Here is an 11,191-nt window from a genome sequence, read left to right on the forward strand (position 1 = left end):
TTAGAACTACTTAAACCTAACTAACCTAAGGACATCACACAACACCCAGTCATCACGAGGCAGAGAAAATCCCTGATCCCGCCGGGAATCGAACCCGGGAACCCGGGCGCGGGAAACGAGAACGCTACCGCACGACCACGAGATGCGGACTAATAATGTCATTTCATGTAATAATGAATAAACTAGGCACTCATCTTTTCGAGTTTCCCACGCTGGTCTCGTTGTAAAATCATGGATCAATGGTCGAAAATATAGGTGGTGATGATTCCAAGCTCAGATGCAAAGAGGCCTAGGTTTTATTCTGCTATATTCAAAAGTTTTATAGATGTGTTTCACAAACCATTCTTGAAGATTCAGCCTTAGAAAGTTAGCACAATGGTGATGTAAAAAAAGCAATCAGCTCTTGGAATTTAAGTTACACTTCCTTTTTATTGCTTTTGTTGCAATATCACATAACACACAAAACATCACTTCACAATACAAAACATACTTGAAAACATCATCTTCACTGTTAAAGTTCACATTTTATAAGCTGATAGGCGTCTTTTCAACATGAAGTCCAAGACTTAACTTTCTCAAGATCCGACTCTCTGACAACTAACTAACAATCGCTTACGCGTCCAAAAATCAGAGTTAGAAGTACGTCAAAGATCATAGTGACAAAATAAATAATATACATAAGAAATATATCATTGAAATACAAACATATCGATGTATCAAAGTGCCTCTACATTAATGAAATCAAATCTGATGTTGTCTCAAAATATGTTAACTACTTTACAGAAACACAGTAGAATGGTAGAATGTTACTGGTATCGAGAGGTTCAGGTGAAGTGCCGTAATGGTTACGTAATTCAAGTACCATTACGTGGTGCACCCGTCTTATAGACTAATGGAAGAACTGTAACATTTGTCATGACGTGTTGTAGGTTTGTAATTACTAGAAGTGCAGACACGGTACTAAGAAAAACCAATGTTTTCTTAAAGGTCCCTTGGGCGAAAACGTTGGGAAGAAGCTGCTCTCAATTAATTCCGGGTGACCGTTCGGCTGCTTCTCTCGAAGGACTGGTTCTTACACGTAAACAGCCAATCCCTGAAAGGGCCGGCCACGTGCTGCTTCTCATATGGCCATTCTCGCGACGTTGTAGCAGTAATGGGATAAAAGGAGCAAATAAAAGCACTCGCACAGGCCGCTGAAAGTTACGTAACCGCGCGAGCGTCATGTTACGTCACCTGTACGCCGAGAGATAACGGTTCGACGACACACGGCCAAAGGACGCCGATCAAATTCATTTGAGACGACTGCACTAAAAGCGAACGACGAAAATGTTTCCATGAAAGATATAATTTCTGGTGGAACAGTCTATAGTTACGTAACAATAAAATTGTTCGAGTACCTGGAACACGATATGTAACTTAAATAAGTTGTATTTACCATTCATAACGTATTTCCACACTCGAATATGAAATTTTTCTCCAAACGAGAGACTGAAGAATTAATTTACATAGAACGGTGGTATTTTTTTACGTAGTTACTTCCACAAAATGACGGCATCCATTAAACTGAGGAATGGGTAAACATAAACGAAGGATAAAAATGGAGAATGTTTCTATAATGAATATAAAAATGAGGCAAAAACTAATGTCTAATATCATGTGAATCCCGCAAAGTCCAATGTTTTAAACTCATTCTGTACAGATAGTTGTCTCTGTGAGTTGGTGCTCTGTCCCATGTTAAAACTCTATGACAAATTCCTTCTTACACTATCCACCTTCGTAGACGAGGTCTCTTACTCACGAACTTGCATTGGCGATCTACTTGGAATGATTCGAATCCTGTTGGTGGAAGAAATTTTCGCCAAAAACACACTCAGTGACAAGAATAAGAAACGACCAACCACGAAGTCATTACCCGAATTGGACAGAAATCAGTATATGTGATGTACATGTACAGACAAACAAATGATTACAATTTCAGAGCCGACCGCGGTGACCGAGCGGTTCTAGGGGCTTCAGTCCGGAACCGCGCTGCTGCTACGGTCGCAGGTTCGAATCCTGCCTCGGAAATGGACGTGTGTGCTGTCCTCAGGTTAGTTATGTTTATGTAGTTCTAAGTTCTAGGGGACTGATGACCTTAGATGTTAAATCCCATAGTGCTTAGAGCTATTTGAACAATTTCTGAAAAACTGGATGATTTATTCAAGAGAAAGAGATTCACGAATTGAGCAAGTCACTAACTCGTTGGTCCACATCTAGTGCTTATGCAGGCTGTTACACAGCTAGCCATTGACTGACAGAGATGCTGGATGTCCTCCTAAGGCATATCGAGCCAAATTCTGTCCAACTGCCTCGACATATCGTCGAAATCCCTAGATAGTTGGAAGATGCTGCCCATAATGCTTCCAACGTTCTCAGCTGGGGGAGAATTCTGGCGAACTTACTGGCCAAGGTAGAGGTTCACAAACACGATCACAAGCAACAGTAACTCTCGCAATGTGCAGGGGGGCCATGATCTTCCAGAATGTAAGCCCATGACGGCTTGCCATGAAGGGCTTGCCATGACTGTCGCCCGCCATGCAGCTCGACAACCTCTGTGGTTGTCATGTGCCGCACACCTCTAGCACAGCAGTACGTCGACGGTATTCTGCACCCTGTTTTGTTGCTCTTCATGGCCTGTCATCTTGGGCTTACATTTCAGCAAGATACTGCCCGCCCGCACACGGCGAGAGTTTCTACTGCTTGTATTCGCTCTTGCCAAACCCTACCTTGGCCAACAAGGTCGCTGGTTGTCTCCCTGATTGAGAACTTTTGGAGCATTATAGGCAGAGCCCTTTGGAGGGACGACGATCCAAGGCACCAACTCGGCAGATTTTGGCACAATACCCATCAGGAGAAATCAAACAACTCTATCAATCAATGCCAAGCCGAATAACTGCATCTAAGTGAGTCAGATGTGGACCAACGCCTTACTGACATTCTCAGTTTGTGAAGATCTTCTTTCTCTTGAGTAAATCGTCCAATTTTTCAGAAACTGTAATCATTTGTTTGTACAGGTACATCACATCTAACACTCTACTAGAGACACATCCATTATAATCACCTACACTCAAAAATGGTTCAAATGGCTCTGATCACTATGGGACTTAACATCTGAGGTCATCAGTCCCCTAGACTTAGAACTACTTGAACCTAACTAACCTAAGGACATCACACACAGCCACGCCCGAGGCGGGATACGAACCTGTGACCGTAGCAGCAGCGCGGTTCCGGACTGAAGCGCCTAGAACTTCTCGGTCACAGCGGTCGGCCCTACACACAACAGATACACGTAAGACACACATTCGTAGAAAAGGATCAGTTTTCGGAGAATAAGAAAACCCTTTCCGATTAGGCGGCTGAGCCTATCGCTACGGATCTGTCAACCAACAATGACATGCGACACTTTTTTTCGCTTGTACGTTTTTAACGAAAAAAAAGTTCAGTAATGTTTGTAGTTGGCCATACGCTGAAGTAGTTTACTAATAATTTTATTTAGATTTATTGACCTTTAGACTGTCACCGAAGTGAAGTTTTTCAGTCAATCTTCCTCATGCCAATGCAAGTTTAAAAGAGATGCACCACACTCTAGAGATGGATAAAACAAATTATATCGAATGATTTTTTTTCGCATAAAATCAACTCTTTTGTGAACCACGAACAGTTCTCTACCAATTTACAAAGAGATGTTTGAATGTACCATCTGTCTATTAAAAAATGGTTCAAATGGCTCTGAGCACTATGGGACTTAACATCTGAGGTCATCAGTCCCCTAGAACTTAAAACTACTTAAACCTAACTAACCTAAGGACGTCACACACATCCATGCCCGAGGCAGGATTCAAACCTGCGACCGTAGCGGTCATGCGGTTCCATACTGTAGCGCCACACCGGCCGGCATCTGTCTATTCCTAAACAGCAAAAGCATTTGCAATGTCAAAAGTAACTGTTGTGTGCAGCTGTGGGTTCTTTCAGGAATAGCCATATTTATTTACTACATAGTGATCATGCCAATCTTTTAATTAGAATATTGTGAGGGTAGACAATTTAAAGCACTACGATTATCAGTGATACTATTGTCACTAGGAATCATTGTAGAGAGCGCTACAATGACCGACACCCATATTCTTGAACCAGCGATGCTACTTTCTCGTGGCTGGATTCGACCGTCAGTGCCGCTCCTCCCAGCTATCTGGGATATACCTTAACCGAAGTGTCTTTCTCTTACTGGACGCTCCAGTCATGCCAAAAGTCTGAACAACCATCTATTAGAGCCTGTAAGACCAGAAAGAGAGTCACGGAGGTTCCGACGTTCTGGAAGGCAGCGACAGCAGTGTGGTGCCAAACCGACTCCAGTGTCGTGGCTAGCTGTGCAAGGTTTCTTGGTTGAAGAATCATGGCTCGAACAGCGAGGACGGGGTCTCCCACTGATTCTCGATTGGGTTAAATGCGGGTGAACCGTGGTACTACTCAGTTCTCTAAACCACCACCCGTCTACACGCCACAAGTGGCCCATCGGGACCATCCGACCGCCGTGTCATCCTCAGACGAGGATGCGAATAGGAGGGGCATGGGGTCAGCACACAGCGCTCTCGGTCATAAGATGGTATTCTCGACCGAAGCCGCTACTATTCGGTCGAGTAGCTCCTAAACTGGCATCACGAGGCTGAGTGCACCCCGAAAAATGGCAACAGCGCATGGCGGCCTGGATGGTCACCCATCCAAGTGCCAGCCACGCCCAACAGCGCTTAACTTCGGTGAGCTCATTGGAACCGGTGTATCCACTGCGGCAAGGCCGTTGCCACACTCAGTTCTTGAGAAAATCAAAATTACAATCTCACCACAGTTATTTAAAGGAAATAGGAAGCCTGGGATCACTGGTGATAGACAAGCTTGTGATTGTTTCACAATTTTAATTTGACTCAATAAATTTTATTATAAACTTCAGTTCGGACATTTGCCCTCTTACTGATGCAATACACAAATCTTCACTTTAATTGAATTACATGAACACGACTAAGAATCATATTATTTTGCGTCCGCAACCCAAAATCATTGATAGTAGGTACGGTGAATAATCAGTCAGAAACAATCGTTCTTGTTTAGCCATATCTCAAAAGACTAATAACATTATACTCTCCCAACCAAAGATATACAGCCACACAATACCACAACTTCATAAAGAATAAAGAGATCTTAAAACTGAACTGCCCCCGTAAAGTTCCACAGTGAAACATGCTTATACTAAAAATACAAGGTGGGCCACCAAGGTCGCAAAACTTGCACACAGATATGATAACAAGTTGCATGTTCATTACAGATACACAAATGACTAAAATAGGCGCTAAATGAGAATGGCTACAAATAACTCAACCAGTAAAATAACATACAGAAACGCTAATATTATAAAGGGTGGCCTCTCTTAACTAACGGATATGACTTCAGACAACAGCGTCAAGGCCCATAGCAGTGTTCGGAAGCAATAACGCTACGGCCGGCAGACAGTACAAGCGTGCACAGGGTCACATAGCAGGCAGTATATATTTGTATATAATCCGACCGGCACCACAATGAGCGCTCCTGACAATCCATATCCGCGCCGACGCCAGGGAACAAGAAGTCTTAACAAACGGCCGGCAGCACAAATAGATTGCAATGTAAACAAGATCAAATCACAGCCACACTTGAACAAATAATAAGCAAACTCCCAAATTCTTACAGAGCAATGTCACTTCCAGTTGCCTTAAGGCACTTTCAACGTTAAATAACCATACAAAATGCTGACGTGACAAAGCCGGCTGTTGTGACCGAGCGGTTCTAGCCGCTTCAGTCTGGAACCTCGCGACCGCTACGCTCGCAGGTTCGAATCCTGACTCGGGCATGGATGCTTGTGATGTCCTTAGATTAGGGGCTGATGACCTGAGATGTTAAGTCCCATAGTGCTCAGAGCCATTTGAACCATTTTTTTTTTGACGTGACAAACGATTAAACGATTAACTGTACGGCTGCCAGGGATGTACACAACCGCAGCCAGTCCCAAAGCTGGCAATAAGCGCTAAAACAAGTTAAAATTTGCATGAAAACCACTTAAAACACACACTCCGCGGATAAACATAAACGGAATGTGGAACATAAGTCTCCTTAAAAAGAGCCACTGGGAATCAATTTCAGAACCATCTCCGACAGCTACCCATGCCACCGTAAGTCTCAACAATCTTCTTAGCTGAACACAGAATAAAAGTCACACGTAACTTGGAGCTTGCAGATTACGAGCTGGTAAGCTGTTGAGCGTGAGACGACGAACCCACCACAATTTAGCACGTCAAGGCGCCCAGTGATCGGCACCGTACATCCGGGGCGCGCCAAAAGACAAGGGCGGCGAGCACGGCGAGGCCCGTGCACTGTAACACCCCACCCGTTGCTTGTCCGTTTTTTGCGTGTGCTCGCCCCTGACAAACAACTTACAGAGAAATTGCGAGTGGAACTGTACGCAGAAATGGATTTAAATGTGTCCCTGTCACCCCTAAGTAATCTGCGGTGGTAGTGTTGACGATAAATGACACCTATTTTTATTTCTAAACATGAACGATCACGAACACTTAGGGTATCAGTGACATCGAACACATACAGAAAAATAAAAAGAAGCAAAAGGGTGAATTCAGGATCAACTACTGAAAGTAAAGGCTCTACTGAATCACAATAATATTATTATAAGCTTCAGATCAATGCTGAATAAAACACAATGAACAGTTTACAAATTATCCTCCTAACTGGCATTGGCAGTAACTGTGTTAAAATCGGCCCAAAACCCGATCTCTTATAACATATATACGAAGAACCACTACACTCCAAAGTAGCGTGAAACCTCTGTGGAAACAGCAATTGCAATTGATCCAACTGTTTAACGTTACTCCCAACAGGCCAAAGCGGGAGCGATCTCACTGTAATATTCCTGTTGTAGCGTCGGTCTCCGGCGGCGACGGCGCGGCCGTGCGGTCGATGTGTGGCGTCTCGGAAAGTACAATCCTACAATATTCGAACACCAGATCGCTGTCCGTAAACTTCTGTAATTGCGACAATGTTTCCGTCAGCAATGAGCTGGCGCGGCTACCGTCCTCTCAGAACGAAAGACCAAGAGGGGAGACGACTTGGCTAACGTCCTCTCAGTACGAGAGCCGAGAACTGAAGACCTCGACCGAGAGTCCAGCAAGATCGCTCTTCACCTTTGTCTTCTCACCTCAACTTTTAGCGAGCGGATCACATCAGTTTGCCAGTGCCGATCAATGTACAGCCTGGGAATAGAACACTCTTCCACAATTCTTTTATTTCTACAAAGCCGGCCGAAGTGGCCGTGCGGTTCTAGGCGCTGCAGTCTGGAACCGCGAGACCGCTACGGTCGCAGGTTCGAATCCTGCCTCGGTCCTGGATGTGTGTGATGTCCTTAGGTTAGTTAGGTTTAACTAGTTCTAAGTTCTAGGAGACTAATGACTTCAGAAGTTGAGTCCCATAGTGCTCAGAGCCATTTGAACCATTTCTACAAAATTTCACAAGTAAACTCCGTCCTCGCCAGCTGGGAAGAACCACAGCTGTTGGAAATAACACGTTTACTGGAATTTTTCTCCCAAGAGACCACTCGAGATTTTCCCGGCAAGATTCCCCGTCGTAGCGAACACAGATTCTTGCATTGAAAGTTTGTTATTCGGAACTCCTGGCCTGCCCCACTTGAGTTACTCGAAGGCGTAAAATTAGTGGGGCATAGGCGAGAGCACGCACAGGAAAGCCCGTCCAGCTATCCACTGCTCTGTTTGGGTAAACACTTGAACACCTACAGCTGCGCGTCCCTCAGAGGTTGGCGGCCGCTGTGGCCTCTCTAAACGGATTACAGAAATCCCCCAGTTCACCATTCATACCGTCGGGCTGTGGCCTTCGGCGGCTAGGCGGGGACGTAGCCGAGCTCTGTCTCGCGTACAGCCTTTCCTCAAAGTCTTTCAATTACAAAATCGTGGAATTCTCGCGTGCCGATGCGTTTCCACATAGATTTCCTATGCCGTAATTTAGAGTATTACTGCAACAAAACCTAAAGTGTCACGTTAAAAGGACTCATGTAAGGTGCAAGGCCGTTGCCACCTTAGAGTACCACGGTTAGGGACGCGGGCTTGTTTTCAACACAAGTTGGCTCGTTGAACGCCGACCGGAGACTCACTCGTCACACGTTGACCCGGAAAACCGCCAGGGGAGTAGTCAAAGATAGCAAGACAGCCGAATATCGACATCAGCGATGCAAATGGAGCACCCTAGCGCCAGCCGCCACGGCTGAGTGGGGAGTGTGGTAGAGAGTGGAGTACGGTGAACTCATCCTGGTGCTCTTAGAACCACGCATGTACACTTCGAGCTATGTGACACGTTGCACTGTCCCGCTGGTAGATGTCTTCAAGCAGAGGAAAAAACAATCTGCACGTAGGTGTGTGCATGGTCCCCAAGGATAAGATTCATACTTGTGTTGATCCATTGTACCTTCCAGAATGATGATATCACCCAGGGGATGCCACGAAGACCTTCCCCAGACCATAACGCTCCCTGCTCCGGCCTGGATCCTTCCGACGATTGTTGCAGGGCTGTGCACGCCAATGACCATTCGTCCTATGGAGCACAAAACGTGATTCATCTGAAGAAGCCAACTGTCGCCACCCAGCGGATGTCCACTTAAGGTACTGACGTGCAGATTCTACCTTTCGTCGCCAATGAACAGTAGTTAGCTTGGGTGCATGAACAGAGCGTCTGCGCCGGAGGCCCATACGCAGTACCGTTCGCTGAACAGTCGTTGAGCACACACCGTTGGTAGTCCCTTGGTTCATCTGAGCTGTCAGTTGTTCAGTAATAGAAAATCTACTTGCCCGTATAAATCCCCGCAGCCGTCGTTCACCCGTGTGATCTAAGGACCGTGATATACCACAGCTGTCTCGGCTCCGGATTCAGATAGCGTCATTTTGCCATTCGCGATACATTTTAACGATGGCGACACGGAACGGCTTACAAACTAAGCCATTTTAGAAATGCCTCCACTACTGGCCCGAAGGCCAATGATCAGGCCATCTTCTACATCTACATCTACATTTATACTCGGCAAGTCACCCAACGGTGTGTGGCGTAGGGCACTTTACGTGCCACTGTCATTACCTCCCTTTCCTGTTCCAGTCGCGTATGGTTCGCGGAAAGAACGACTGCCGGAAAGCCTTCGTGCGCGCTCGAGTCTCTCTAACTTTACATCCGTGATCTCCTCGGGAGGTATAAGTAGGGGGAAGCAATATATTCGATACCTCATCCAGAAACGCACCCTCTCGAAACCTGGACAGCAAGCTACACCGCGATGCAGAGCGCCTCTCTTGCAGAGTCTGCACTTGAGTTTGCTAAAGATCTCCGTAACGCTATCACGCTTACCAAATAACTCTGTGACGAAACGCGTCGCTCTTCTTTGGATCTTCTCTATCTCCTCTGTCAACCCAACCTGGTACGGATCCCACACTGATGCGCAATACTCTAGTATAGGTCGAACGAGTGTTTTGTTAGCCACCTCCTTTGTTGATGGACTACATTTTCTAAGGACTCTCCCAATGAATCTCAACCTGGTACCCGCCTTACCAAGAATTAATTTTATATAATCATTCCACTTCAAATCGTTTCGTACGCATGCTCGCAGATATTGTACAGAAGTAACTGCCACCAGTGTTTGTTCCGCTATCATATAATCATACAATAAAGGATCCTTCTTTCTATGTATTCGCAATTTGTCTATGTTAAGGGTCGCCGGCCGCGGTGGTCTCGCGGTTCTAGGAGCTCAGTCCGGAACCGCGCAACTGCTACGGTCGCAAGTTCGAATCCTGCCTCGGGCATGGATGTGTGTGATGTCCTTAGGTTAGTTAGGTTTAAGTAGTTCTAAGTTCTAGGGGACTGATGACCACAGATGTTAAGTCCCATAGTGCTCAGAGCCATTTGTTAAGGGTCAGTTGTCACTCCCTGCAGCAAGTGCCTATCCGCTGCAGATCTTCCTGCATTTTGCTGCAATTTTCTAATGCTGCAACTTCTCTGTATACTACACCATCATCCGCGAAAAGCCGCATGGAACTTCCATCACTATCTACTAGGTCATTTATATATACTGTGAAAAGTAATGGTCCCATAACACTTCCCTGTGGCACGCCAGAGGTTACTTTAACGTCTGTAGACGTCTCTCCGTTGAGAAGAACATGCTGTGTTCTGTTTTCTAAAAACTCTTCAATCCAGCCACACAGATGGTCTGATATTCCGTAGGCTCTTACTTTGTTTATCAGGCGACAGTGCGGAACTGTATCGAACGCCTTCCGGAAGTCAAAGAAAATGGCGTCTACCTGGGAGTCTGTATCTAATATTTTCTGGGTCTCATGAACAAATAAAGCGAGTTGGGTCTCACACGATCACTTTTTCCGGAATTGATTCCTACAGAGTAGATTCTGGGTTTCCACAAATGACATGATACGCGAGCAAAAAACATGTTCCAAAATTCTACAACAGGTCGGTGTCAGTGTTGCACATCTGTTCGACGACCCTTCTTGAAGACTGGGACTACCTGTGCTCTTTTCCAATCATTTGGAACCTTCCGTTCCTCTAGAGACTTGCGGTACACGGGTGTTAGAAGCGGAGCAAGTTCTTTCGCGTACTCTGTGTAGAAACCAATTGGTATCACGTCAGGTCCAGGGGACTTTCCTCTGTTGAGTGATTCCAGTTGCTTTTCTATTCCTTGGACACTTATTTCTTATTTCGATGTCAGGCATTTTTTCGTTCGTGCGAGGATATAGAGAAGGAACTGCAGTGCGGTCTTCCTCTGTGAAACAGCTTTGGACATCTTCGATATCCGTGCTACGTTTCCGGGTTACGACAACAACTCCATTGATATCCGCCCTCCCTCGACATGCTTTATACCCTCTCCATATACCCTCCAATGATAGTGCTACCACCTGCCTTCTGTGAGCGACTATTGTCGCACGTTGACGTCGAACATAGGCGGTGGTCACATTAATGTGACTGGACGGTGTATCAGGTCCATTAGTGATCGGAGACCCTGATGCTCTTTTATGACTGCCATCCTTCGGAAGACGGTTGAACGACTGTCGGTGTTCTC

General features: G+C 45.7%; 1 pseudogene; it reads right to left on the reverse strand.

Annotated features, from left to right (window-relative positions):
* Nucleotides 1-4,721: 4,721 nt before the first annotated feature.
* On the reverse strand, nt 4,722-4,839 carry LOC126290350 (5S ribosomal RNA; annotated as a pseudogene).
* Between the last annotated feature and the right edge of the window lie 6,352 nt (nt 4,840-11,191).

Source organism: Schistocerca gregaria, chromosome 1 (genome assembly GCF_023897955.1).
Source record: "Schistocerca gregaria isolate iqSchGreg1 chromosome 1, iqSchGreg1.2, whole genome shotgun sequence".
Taxonomy (NCBI): domain Eukaryota; kingdom Metazoa; phylum Arthropoda; class Insecta; order Orthoptera; family Acrididae; genus Schistocerca; species Schistocerca gregaria.